Genomic DNA, 12,986 nt, shown 5'->3' on the forward strand with positions numbered 1-12,986 from the left:
GACAGCAAATGGATCCGGGCTGGATGTAGTCCAACATCCAGTACCAATCCTGTAAACGGATCTGGTCCAGACAATTTTTGCACCGTGGCCAAGATCCGGCACAGTTCCACTTTACATTTCTAGAACAGATCCGGACCAGATCTGAATTGGATCCGCGAAAGACCAACCGTTTACAGCCCATATCTGGCACAGATCTGGGACAGATATGGTCTGCATCACAGCACCCTGACAGGAACATGCGGTTAGCATAACGATAAGCAATTTTATCTGCACTCGGCAGAAACTATCGATTAGCGGTCATAAACTCAGGGCTGTGAAAACTCCGCGGGGGGGGGGGGGGGGGGGGGGGCGGCGTTAGTGTGTACTCTGTAATTGTGATCATCACTGAGGTTTTTTTAAATGCTTATCGCAAAGCGGTTTGTTTCTTTACGACAATCAAGTTTTATAAGTCCACAGACACTGATCTGTGTGTTACAGATACAAATCAGTTTCCTTGGAGCCACGGAACTTTCCCCTATAAAACTTGTTCTGCCACAGTGCTGTGATGCGGTCTACATCTGTCCCAGATCCGTGCCAGATATGGGCTGTAACTGGTTGGCCTTTCGCGGATCCAGTTCAGATCTGGTCTGGATCTCTTCCAGAACTGCAAAGTGGAACCATGCCGGATCTGGGCCAGGGTGCAAAAATTGTCTGGACCGGATTTGTTTTCAGGATTGGTACCAGATGTTGGACTACATCTGGCCCGGATCTATTTGCTGTCTGGGTCCGCCCATTCGGTCCCCTCAGGAGGTGAGCTCACGCTCCTCGCCATTGGAGTTGGACTCTAACCAGAAGGGTAAAACCCAGGGCTCTGGCCTTGTGACCAGAGAATCCTTTTGAGCTGTTGGGAATGAGGTTTACTAACTACATATGCACAGCGACACCTGCTGGCCTCCGTTACATTCACCCCCTAAACTCATTCCCATCCGGGTACATGGCACCACTGTAGCGGAGCATTCTGTGTTGTGTTGTTATGACTCCGCCCATTCGCTCCCGTCTGGGACGCGAACTCATGCTCCTCAGCATGGAAGTTGGACTCTCTAACCAGAAGGCTAAAACCCAGGGCAGATGTTCCAGCAATCTCTCAACCACCCAGTTGGACACACTGAAGTTGACATGCATAGCACATTGACCTTGCTACCCAGCTGACATCATGGCAGCCCCAGCACACTCCAAGGACAAGCCACAAATGTTGACAGCTTTTGCTGTAACACCAGAGCCACCCATTACCATCCTCCATGTATCCCCAGCTTGGGCCAGATGTGAACTGAATGCCTGAGCGCACCTGAATAAATCAGGAAGGTATTAGGATGCACCTGGAGGTCTGGGGGAATCATCATCTCACATGGCACCACACTGCCACCTTCTGGCTGTCATTTGCAATGCCAGGTCACCTATTTTCAACTCTTGATAAACCTGAAAGGTAGGACCAGATTAGGAGTCCAACATAAAATTACCACTTGGCTACAATCGGGCAGCACGGTGGCTTAGTGGGTTAGCACTGTTGCGTCATAGCAAGAAGGTCATGGGATCGATTTCCATCTGTGTCCTTTCTGTATGGAGTTTGCATGTTCTCCCTGTGTTTGCGTGGGTTCCCTCCGGATGCTCCGGCTTCCTGGAAGGAACACTTTGAGGAAATCCTGCATCAGACTGGAGCACCCTCCACAGTCTGGGCAGAGCTGGAAGCTGATGGGGGATCATCATCAATTTCATCAATTTTCCTCTCACCTATGGTCATGAGGGTTGGGTCATGACCGAAAGAAATAGATTGTGGGTACAAGCAGCCGAAGATTATATCTCCAGAGTCGCCTGGGAATGCCTCGGTATCCCACAGTCACAGGTGGTTAATGTGGCCTGCCCTGGGAAAGGGAAGTTCTGGGTTGTCTGCTGGAGCTGTTGCCCCTGCGAGCCGATCCCAGATAAGCAGACGAAGATGAATGAATGAATGTTTCTCTGTGCAGCAGTAATCTATAATGTAGACAGCTTTCATATTTCTTTACCTATATTATTTATTTTTGACCCTTGAGCTGCTGTGCGACTGAAATTTCCCCTGCAGGGATTAATAAAGATCATCTTATGTTATAGTTTCATGGTGGAGTGTACAGAGAAAGATTTTCTATAAATAAAGTATATAATATATAGAATATAAAGTATTCTATCAGATGTCAGGAAAACTGTAACGAAGACTACATAGGTGAAAGGAAGCAACCTTTACACAAAAGGCTATACCAGCACCGCAGAGAGGGCATCAGTGGACCTCAGTCTGCAGTTCATCTCCACCTTGAAGACACTAACCACACATTTGAGGACAAGGAAGTTAAAATATTAGCCAGAGAGAAGCAATGGTTTGAGAGAGGGGTCAAGGAGGCATTCTTTGTGAAACGTTTGAAACCCAGCCTTAACCGGGGAGGGGGTCTGAGACACACTTTATCCCCTGTTTACAATGGGGTACTCAGGTCAAAGGAGTTTCAGTCTTTTGTTCATGGTAATGAGTCATTCACATCATCAAGGGAGCCATCAGAAAAGCATCCATCTCATCATTAGAGGGACAGCTGTCCTGTCATTAGGTGTGCTAACTAGAGCACAATAGGTGCTAATTAGAGCTATTGTTTAGTCACTAGCCTATAGCAGTCTGCCTCTCGGTAGGAGGGGTCTGGTTAGGTTTAAAACTCCAGCTGTTGTTGGCTTCTGTTTTATTCTTCTCTACAAGAGTCAGACAGAAGTCAGACTTCCAGAGCAAGTATTTTAGCTGAGGAAGCTTCTGTGATTTGAAGCGAAACGTCCTCGCGTCAAGCAACCCAGTCCAGTCGAAGATTCAAGCTTCTCTACTTTTTTCTATAAAAAAAAAGATTAATTTCTGTTTTTAGAGCTGTTTTCTTGTGTAAAAATTCTTTTCCACTCCACTGTGAAGCTGTGCCTGGTGAGACAACACTCAAAAGATGTACGATACTCTATTTCTACAATCACTGTCATGGGTCAACTTTCTGGTTTCTGTCTAGTTGGGTCTCGTTAGTTTTTTCCATGTCTAATGATTATCCTGGTTCATTCACAGCACTCTAGTGAGTTTCCTACGTGTTAGTTTCACGTCATGGACTCTTGTGTTGTTCTCTCTTGTGTAAGACTTTTTTTTGTGCTTTTACAGTACTCTAACATCTGTTCTTTGTTCACTTCACGTACGTTATCTTCCTGTTTCTGGTTTCCAGGTTCACTTCTCTGCACTTCTGCATTTTGTTGTTTACTGGCCTTTACAACCATTGCCAAAGTGTTACCTCCTTGCCAGATTGTCTGGCGTCATGCCTGCTCTCTCAAGTTATTTCCTCCTGTTTGCTTCTGTGTTTTTGACCCACATTGCTGTTCCATATTTGCAGAATTTTGCTTGCTGTTACTGGTTTTGGTTCTGTGTTATGGTTGCCCACTCTTCACTGGACCTATGCTTGTTGAGCAACTCTTCTGCTGCTTCTTCTCAGGACAGTGTTGCCAATTGGACTGACTTCCTGTGTTCCTGTCCTCAGCCTGAGTAAAGACCCCCTGACACTCGGACGATTTTGATGCACGCACTTCCACGATGAGTAAACCCGTCTTTATCTGAACATGGGAGGGGGGCCGGCGCGTGCAATTGCACAAAGAGAATTTTGAAATGTTCAAAAAATCTTTCACGCATAAAGGTCGTGCAACGTTTCCCTATCTACTCACCAACACTAAGTGCAACACGTCAAGTCAAGTAAAGAAGAAGTGAACAGTGTGAGTGACTGCATCAGAGCGCAGCTCGTCTGAACAATTATAACTAGATGTTAAATCTATCACAAATATACTTTTACAGCTGCACACAACAAGCAAAGAACATGCAACTGTTTTACCAAGCCATGACAATGTAAACATGACAAATAATTACCTTTTTAGATGGCTCCAAATGCTTTCTCCATGTTGTTCAGCACGCACACATGAGAACAGCTGTGGCTGGAGCGCTCCTCTGCGATTCAGGAAGCGATTAGAGGTTTATATACGCAGCGTGGTAGCCAGTGGAACAAAACACGATGTCTAGCTGGGAACACAGTGGGTGGGATTGTCATGATGATGTGCGTGCATCCAAGTCCTGCAAGTGTCAGGGGGCCTTAAGTGACCAAAAGATCTGTTTGTTGATCTGAAGACTGCTGAACTGTAATGGGCCTTTCAGATGGAAGGCATCAGATGCGGCAATTAATGCCTCCCAACATGTCAGTGATGTCAGATGTATTGCGTCGGACGCGGCAAGGAGGGGCGGAGATTGCTATGTCACAATCTGCCTGTTTCCTCAACTCGAAAAAAGCTGACCGATCGCCAGCTTAGCTCTGTAGAACCATGAAAAAGCTGGGATCACCCACTGACCTGAAAAACAAAGCACAATGGTCAGGGTGCTCCCCGCGTATCCCGGAGCAGAGAGCGTGCACAGTAAATTCACCAGTGTAAAACTAACACTGACTGTTAATTTAACACTAGTGATTTTACTGTGTGCCCTGCAGCAGAGTCCAACAGCTCTTCCGTGACACCATCAAGGGCCAACACAGGGGACTCCACAGTGTCTTCAGTCGGTGTGGAGGCGGGTAGCTCCTCTGTGACGTTATCAGGGGCCAAGGCGGGAAACCCCTCAATGACGTCTTCAGGGGCAGAGATGAGGGGAACCGAGGTTTCCCTTCTGGACATGCCCGCCTGGCAGCACAGATGGGAGGTCCACAGCCTCTGGAGTCCGCTGGCGATCATCCTTGGACTGGCATCCTGCTTTCCTTTTCTTGGCCCTGCCCGTGCCATATGTTGCATCAGGCGTGGATGGGGACCAAGGAGGATTGGCCAGCTCTCCACAATTTCACTGATACTTACTGGACTGGTAAGCATTCAAATCAAAATCAAATAAATTTTATTTATATAGCGCCAAATCACAACAAACAGTTGCCCCAAGACGCTTTATATTGTAAGGCAAGGCCATACAATAATTACGGAAAAACCACAACGGTCAAAACGACCCCCTGCGAGCAAGCACTTGGCAACAGTGGGAAGGAAAAACTCCCTTTTAACAGGAAGAAACTTCTAGCAGAACCAGGGTAAGGGAGGGGCAGTCTTCTGCTGGCTGAGGGAGAGAACCAGGAAAAAGACATGCTGTGGAGGGGAGCAGAGATCAATCACTAATGATTAAATGCAGTGGTGCATACAGAGCAAAAAGAGAAAGAAACACTCAGTGCATCATGGGAACCCCCCAGCAGTCTAAGTCTACAGCAGCATAACTAAGGGATGGTTCAGGGTCACCTGATCCAGCCCTAACTATAAGCTTTAGCAAAAAGGAAAGTTTTAAGCCTAATCTTAAAAGTAGAGAGGGTGTCTGTCTCCCTGATCTGAATTGGGAGCTGGTTCCACAGGAGAGGAGCCTGAAAGCTGAAGGCTCTGCCTCCCATTCTACTCTTACAAACCCTAGGAACTACAAGTAAGCCTGCAGTCTGAGAGCAAAGCGCTCTATTGGGGTGATATGGTACTATGAGGTCCCTAAGATAAGATGGGACCTGATTATTCAAAACCTTATAAGTAAGAAGAAGAATTTTAAATTCTATTCTAGAATTAACAGGAAGCCAATGAAGAGAGGCCAATATGGGTGAGATATGCTCTCTCCTTCTAGTCCCTGTCAGTACTCTAGCTGCAGCATTTTGAATTAACTGAAGGCTTTTTAGGGAACTTTTAGGACAACCTGATAATAATGAATTACAATAGTCCAGCCTAGAGGAAATAAATGCATGAATTAGTTTTTCAGCATCACTCTGAGACAAGACCTTTCTAATTTTAGAGATATTGTGCAAATGCAATGTTTAATATGCGCATTGAATGACATATCCTGAACAAAAATGACTCCAAGATTTCTCACAGTATTACTAGAGGTCAGGGTAATGCCATCCAGAGTAAGGATCTGGTTATAATAATACTGCCTAAGGGAAACATGTATAAAGTGAATAAAATTGGTCCTAGCACAGAACCTTGTGGAACTCCATAATTAACCTTAGTTTGTGAAGAAGATTCCCCATTTACATGAACAAATTGTAATCTATTAGATAAATATGATTCAAACCACCACAGCGCAGTGCCTTTAATACCTATGGCATGCTCTAATCTCTGTAATAAAATTTTATGGTCAACAGTATCAAAAGCAGCACTGAGGTCTAACAGAACACGCACAGAGATGAGTCCACTGTCTGAGGCCATAAGAAGATCATTTGTAACCTTCACTAATGCTGTTTCTGTACTATGATGAATTCTAAAACCTGACTGAAACTCTTCAAATAGACCATTCCTCTGCAGATGATCAGTTAGCTGTTTTACAACTACCCTTTCAAGAATTTTTGAGAGAAAAGGAAGGTTGGAGATTGGCCTATAATTAGCTAAGATAGCTGGGTCAAGTGATGGCTTTTTAAGTAATGGTTTAATTACTGCCACCTTAAAAGCCTGTGGTACATAGCCAACTAATAAAGATAGATTGATCATATTTAAGATCGAAGCATTAATTAATGGTAGGGCTTCCTTGAGCAGCCTGGTAGGAATGGGGTCTAATAGACATGTTGATGGTTTGGAGGAAGTAACTAATGAAAATAACTCAGACAGAACAATCGGAGAGAAAGAGTCTAACCAAATACCGGCATCACTGAAGGCAGCCAAAGATAACGATACATCTTTGGGATGGTTATGAGTAATTTTTCTCTAATAGTTAAAATTTTATTAGCAAAGAAAGTCATGAAGTCATTACTAGTTAAAGTTAAAGGAATACTCAGCTCAATAGAGCTCTGACTCTTTGTCAGCCTGGCTACAGTGCTGAAAAGAAACCTGGGGTTCTTATTTTCTTCAATTAGTGATGAGTAGTAAGATGTCCTAGCTTTACGGAGAGCTTTTTTATAGAGCAACAGACTCTTTTTCCAGGCTAAGTGAAGATCTTCTAAATTAGTGAGATGCCATTTCCTCTCCAACTTACGGGTTATCTGCTTTAAGCTGCGAGTTTGTGAGTTATACCATGGAGTCAGGCACTTCTGATTTAAAGCTCTCTTTTTCAGAGGAGCTACAACATCCAAAGTTGTCTTCAATGAGGATGTAAAACTAATGACGAGATACTCTATCTCACTTACAGAGTTTAGGTAGCTACTCTGCACTGTGTTGGTATATGGCATTAGAGAACATAAAGAAGGAATCATATCCTTAAACGTAGTTACAGCGCTTTCTGAAAGACTTCTAGTGTAATGAAACTTATTCCCCAATGCTGGGTAGTCCATCAGAGTAAATGTAAATGTTATTAAGAAATGATCAGACAGAAGGGAGTTTTCAGGGAATACTGTTAAGTCTTCAATTTCCATACCATAAGTCAGAACAAGATCTAAGGTATGATTAAAGTGGTGGGTGGACTCATTTACATTTTGAGCAAAGCCAATTGAGTCTAATAATAGATTAAATGCAGTGTTGTCATTCTCAGCATCTGTGTGGATGTTAAAATCGCCCACTATAATTATCTTATCTGAGCTAAGCACTAAGTCAGACAAAAGGTCTGAAAATTCACAGAGAAACTCACAGTAACGACCAGGTGGACGATAGATAATAACAAATAAAACTGGTTTTTGGGACTTCCAATTTGGATGGACAAGACTAAGAGTCAAGCTTTCAAATGAATTAAAGCTCTGTCTGGGTTTTGGATTAATTAATAAACTGGAATGGAAGATTGCTGCTAATCCTAAGCATTGAAAGCCAAGATAGACATGTCCAAATTTGTCCTCTGACACGCCGAAACGGAGGTGTTCCTTTGTCTCGCTTCCAAAGCGAATCGGTCGTGACGCGCGAAGCCTCCGCGTGGCTTTCCATGACAAAATCTCTTGTTAAAAGTGAAATCTGCCGGAAAATGGCTGATGTCCAGCTCTTGTGATAACCAGAGAAAGAGCACACGATGGTCTCGTATCCACAGAGCCATCAGCTCAGAAATGGTCCGGTGGCTTGTGCCGTGTCGTCGCAGCTTGGAGCGCAGCGCGCTGAGCGTCCTTAAAGGGGTCCATAAAGCTGTACTAACAGACCTTATTCTCTGTGAAGCCCATAAAATTTTCACCGAAAGCCAGATAAATTTTTCGAATAGTTTCCAGGTGCCAGTCTCTAACAGCTTCTGAAAAAATTCTGATGGAAAAAACCCCAAATCATTCCGCCATTTCCAGACAATGAAAATCCGACGACGGGGCGGGACCACTCCTTCCACAAGGCGTGCTCACAGGCGAATGACGTCACCAACAGGCGTGGGAAAAACTCACGCATGCACACAAGGGTTCAAGCTTGTCTGACGTGAAAACATATGAATCAAATTCATATAGTTTAAAAAAAAAATAAAAAGGTACGATACTTTATGGACAGACCTCGTATATATGTTTGTGATGAATTGTATTGACCATGTGTAACTGCTGACGTGTTGTTTTCCTGTAAGTAAGCCTGGCATTGACCACTTTGAATAAAGTCATTATTTGATGCCGGCATGATGCTTATGCTATAATATGTTTAAGGATCTGATAATTTGCTAAAGTGCATGTAATCTTTTGGAAATGCTTTGGATGATTTATCATGTAGTTGGAATAATGTTTCATCATTATAAATTGTTCAAATTTATTACTGTTGTTGACTGAACTTTGATATGATCTTTTTCTTTTGACTCCCTGGAACTGAAACTTTTGACTGTTAAGAGGACAATCAGTTAGCCCCAGACACCACCACACCTCCACTATGCTATCTCTCCCCCCCAATTTCCCAAAGACCGTTCATGTCACACTCCAGCCTTGCCCCGGCCACCAGTTAGAAGATGGTAACACCCCAACTGAACTAAACTGAACTGTATAAAGACTGTGGGTTTCCAGATTTTGGTGTTCTTTGCTGGCACACAACCTGTTGGTATCGTTGTTGCGTACTAAAGTGTGTTGCATTGAACCCACCCTGTGCTCAGTTGTTGACAATCTGCTGATCTGTTCTGCTGTATTCTTCAATAAACCCTTTGTATTCTGGTACTGCGGTGCTGGTATAGGTCTGTATAAGTGCAAATTGAATTCTGAGTTTTTTGTGTCTCTCACGGTTCACGAACACTCGAGGAACACTTCCAGGTCCTTTGGGACATGGGGAAGGGTGTTATCCTCAATAGACATTCCCATCTGCTGTGTTCCCAGCTGGACGCTGTGCTTTGTTCCACCGGCTGCCACGAGCTGTGCGCTGGATGCTGCATATACAACCCCTGGCAATAATTATGGAATCACCGGCCTCGGAGGATGTACATTCAGTTGTTTAATTTTGTAGAAAAAAAGCAGATCACAGACATGACATAAAACTAAAGTAATTTCAAATGGCAACTTTCTGGCTTTAAGAAACACTATAGGAAATCAAGAAAAAAATTGTGGCAGTCAGTAAGGGTTACTTTTTTAGACCAAGCAGAGGGAAAAAAAAATATGGACTCACTCAATTCTGAGGAATAAATTATGGAATCACCCTGTAAATTTTCATCCCCAAAACTAACACCTGCATCAAATCAGATCTGCTCGTTAGTCTGCATCTAAAAAGGAGTGATCACACCTTGGAGAGCTGTTGCCCCAAGTGGACTGACATGAATCATGGCTCCAACACGAGAGATGTCAATTGAAACAAAGGAGAGGATTATCAAACTCTTAAAAGAGGGTAAATCATCACACAATGTTGCAAAAGATGTTGGTTGTTCACAGTCGGCTGTGTCTAAACTCTGGACCAAATACAAACAACATGGGAAGGTTGTTAAAGGCAAACATACTGGTAGACCAAGGAAGACATCAAAGCGTCAAGACAGAAAACTTAAAGCAATATGTCTCAAAAATCGAAAATGCACAACAAAACAAATGAGGAACGAATGGGAGGAAACTGGAGTCAACGTCTGTGACCAAACTGTAAGAAACCGCCTAAAGGAAATGGGATTTACATACAGAAAAGCTAAACGAAAGCCATCATTAACACCTAAACAGAAAAAAACAAGGTTACAATGGGCTAAGGAAAAGCAATCGTGGACTGTGGATGACTGGATGAAAGTCATATTCAGTGATGAATCTCGAATCTGCATTGGGCAAGGTGATGATGGTGGAACTTTTGTTTGGTGCCGTTCCAATGAGATTTATAAAGATGACTGCCTAAAGAGAACATGTAAATTTCCACAGTCATTGATGATATGGGGCTGCATGTCAGGTAAAGGCACTGGGGAGATGGCTGTCATTACATCATCAATAAATGCACAAGTTAGTTTACGATGATATTTTGGACACTTTTCTTATTCCATCAATTGAAAGGATGTTTGGGGATGATGAAATCATTTCTCAAGATGATAATGCATCTTGCCATAGAGCAAAAACTGTGAAAACATTCCTTGCAAAAAGGCACATAGGGTCAATGTCATGGCCTGCAAATAGTCCGGATCTTAATCAAATTGAAAATCTTTGGTGGAAGTTGAAGAAAATGGTCCATGACAAGGCTCCAACCTGCAAAGCTGATTTGGCAACAGCAATCAGAGAAAGTTGGAGTCAGATTGATGAAGAGTACTGTTTGTCACTCATTAAGTCCATGCCTCAGAGACTGCAAGCTGTTATAAAAGCCAGAGGTGGTGCAACAAAATACTAGTGATGTGTTGGAGCGTTCTTTTGTTTTTCATGATTCCATAATTTTTTCCTCAGAATTGAGTGATTCCATATTTTTTTTTCCCTCTGCTTGGTCTAAAAAAGTAACCGTTACTGACTGCCACAATTTTTTTCCTGATTTCTTATAGTGTTTCTTAAAGCCAGAAAGTTGCCATTTGAAATGACTTTAGTTTTACGTCATGTCTGTGATCTGCTTTTTTCAACAAAATTAAACAACTGAATGAACATCCTCCGAGGCCGGTGATTCCATAATTTTTGCCAGGGGTTGTATAAAACAATTATTTCATGGCAGATTAATCATTTTCTCTGCGAATTAGCTGTTGAAAACGGCTCCAATCACTTCCTGAATCACAGAGGACCCCTCCAGCTGTTCGAGTGCACACTGAACAAGACAGAGAAAGCATTTGGAGCTGTCTAAAAAGGGAATTATTTGTCATGTTTATATTGTAATGACTTGGTAAAACAGTTGCATGTTCTTTCCTTCTTGTGTGCTGTTGTAAAAGTATGTTTATGATAGATTTAACATTTCATTATAATCCTTCAGACGACCTGTGCTGTGATTCAATGGTACATTGACGCAATCACTCGCTCTGTTTACTTCTTTACTGGACTTGACGAGCTGCATGTAGTTTTGGCGAGTAGATCGCGCAACATTGCATGACATTTATGCGTGAAAGATTTTTTTGAACATTTCTAAATTCTCTTTGTGCAATTGAACGTGCCAGTGCCCCTCTCACATTCAGTCTACACCTATTAAAGATGAGTTTACTCTCCTGCACGACACAAGGTGTGCAAGTGCGTGCATCAGAGTCGTGCAAGTGTCAGGGGGCCTTAATCACAGATGACACTCTTGCTTGGTGAATTCTGTCCCAAAACGTAGTGAGTGGTCACTACAACTTTAACCGCTTATCAGCCTGCTCTCTGCATTGGGGTTAACATTCTGGTTTGTGACGCTGAACCTCTGCATGTTGGTTTGGGCAACTTCTAATGATCCCTCTCAGGACACTGTCGTCAGCTGGAATGATCTCCTGTGTTTCTGACATCAGTCTGAGTAAGGGATCAAGAGAACCGTTTGCTGACATTAAGAGTGGTGAACTGTCTGTTTACACTGTGATGCTACTTGCTACAACTGGTTCAATAAAGCCAACTTTTCTATACCTGCACTGTGGTTCTCTGTGTTGAGTTCTTATATCGGAGTTATTACACAGAGTGTAGTGGAACACAGAGTACAACCATATCAACTTACTCACCTACTTCAGTAGGTGAGTAGTAAACCACCCATATTGTGGCACATGTCAAAACATGTTTGCAGGAAGAATTGGACAAACTAATACCTGAAACACTCCATTCTTTGATATCCTCAATGCCAAAATGTTTTTCAGGTGTGATGAGAAGGAATGTCAACATTCTAGTGTGGTAAATGCTTTTCCGCCCCAATTGTTTTTGGAGTGTGTGGCAATGGACGTATATTATTGTAGCAAGTCCAGATTGAAAAGATGTTCCTGCTAGCTTGGCTAGCGGGGAATTCCCCTTTGGCTGACTTGGTAGAGTTTTGATCTTCAGTTCGAGCAGTCTGGTGTTCGAACCCGCCGCTGTCCTGGCCACCAAGATAGGTCCTCCGGTCACAAACTGGCGTTGTCGGCAGGATGTGGGTAGTCACAGAACATGCTTAAATGCACCTATGACTTTGGGACAAAGTCAAAAATGGTGAGGAAATATGTAGTAAGGTGAAGCCCAGACTGAAAAGATGTTCCTACTGGCTTGGCTAATGGGGAATTCCCCATTTAGCTGATCCGGTAGAGTTTTGGACTTCAGTTTGAGGAGTCTGGTGTTTAAATCCTGCCGCCGTCCCGGCCACAAAGATAGGTCCTCTGGTCACATTAACAAATGAAATGAAGCTATTGACCACACAAATCATGAAATATCTTGGGTTCATACTGTCTGCAATGAAATAAAAGTCAAAGTAAATGTAAGAATCACTGAGTTTGTTTTTATTTCATTTGTTTCTGATTATTCACAATTCAATCTATCTATTGAACTGAATTTGAATTTATTTATTTATTCGACACACGGACGAACAATAACAAAAACTTGAAGCTTATAAATACCCTCCCCTTATACCATAAAAAATAAAGAATGCATACATATATAAATATATATACTCATAACAACAATACCAAAGACATGTGCACGATCAATATAACTTAATCAATGCACTAAAATTTCAAAACACAACCAAACAAGCAATAGTGAAATCCCAAACACAATAACAACATTAGT

Source organism: Thalassophryne amazonica, chromosome 11 (assembly GCF_902500255.1).
Source record: "Thalassophryne amazonica chromosome 11, fThaAma1.1, whole genome shotgun sequence".
NCBI lineage: Eukaryota > Metazoa > Chordata > Actinopteri > Batrachoidiformes > Batrachoididae > Thalassophryne > Thalassophryne amazonica.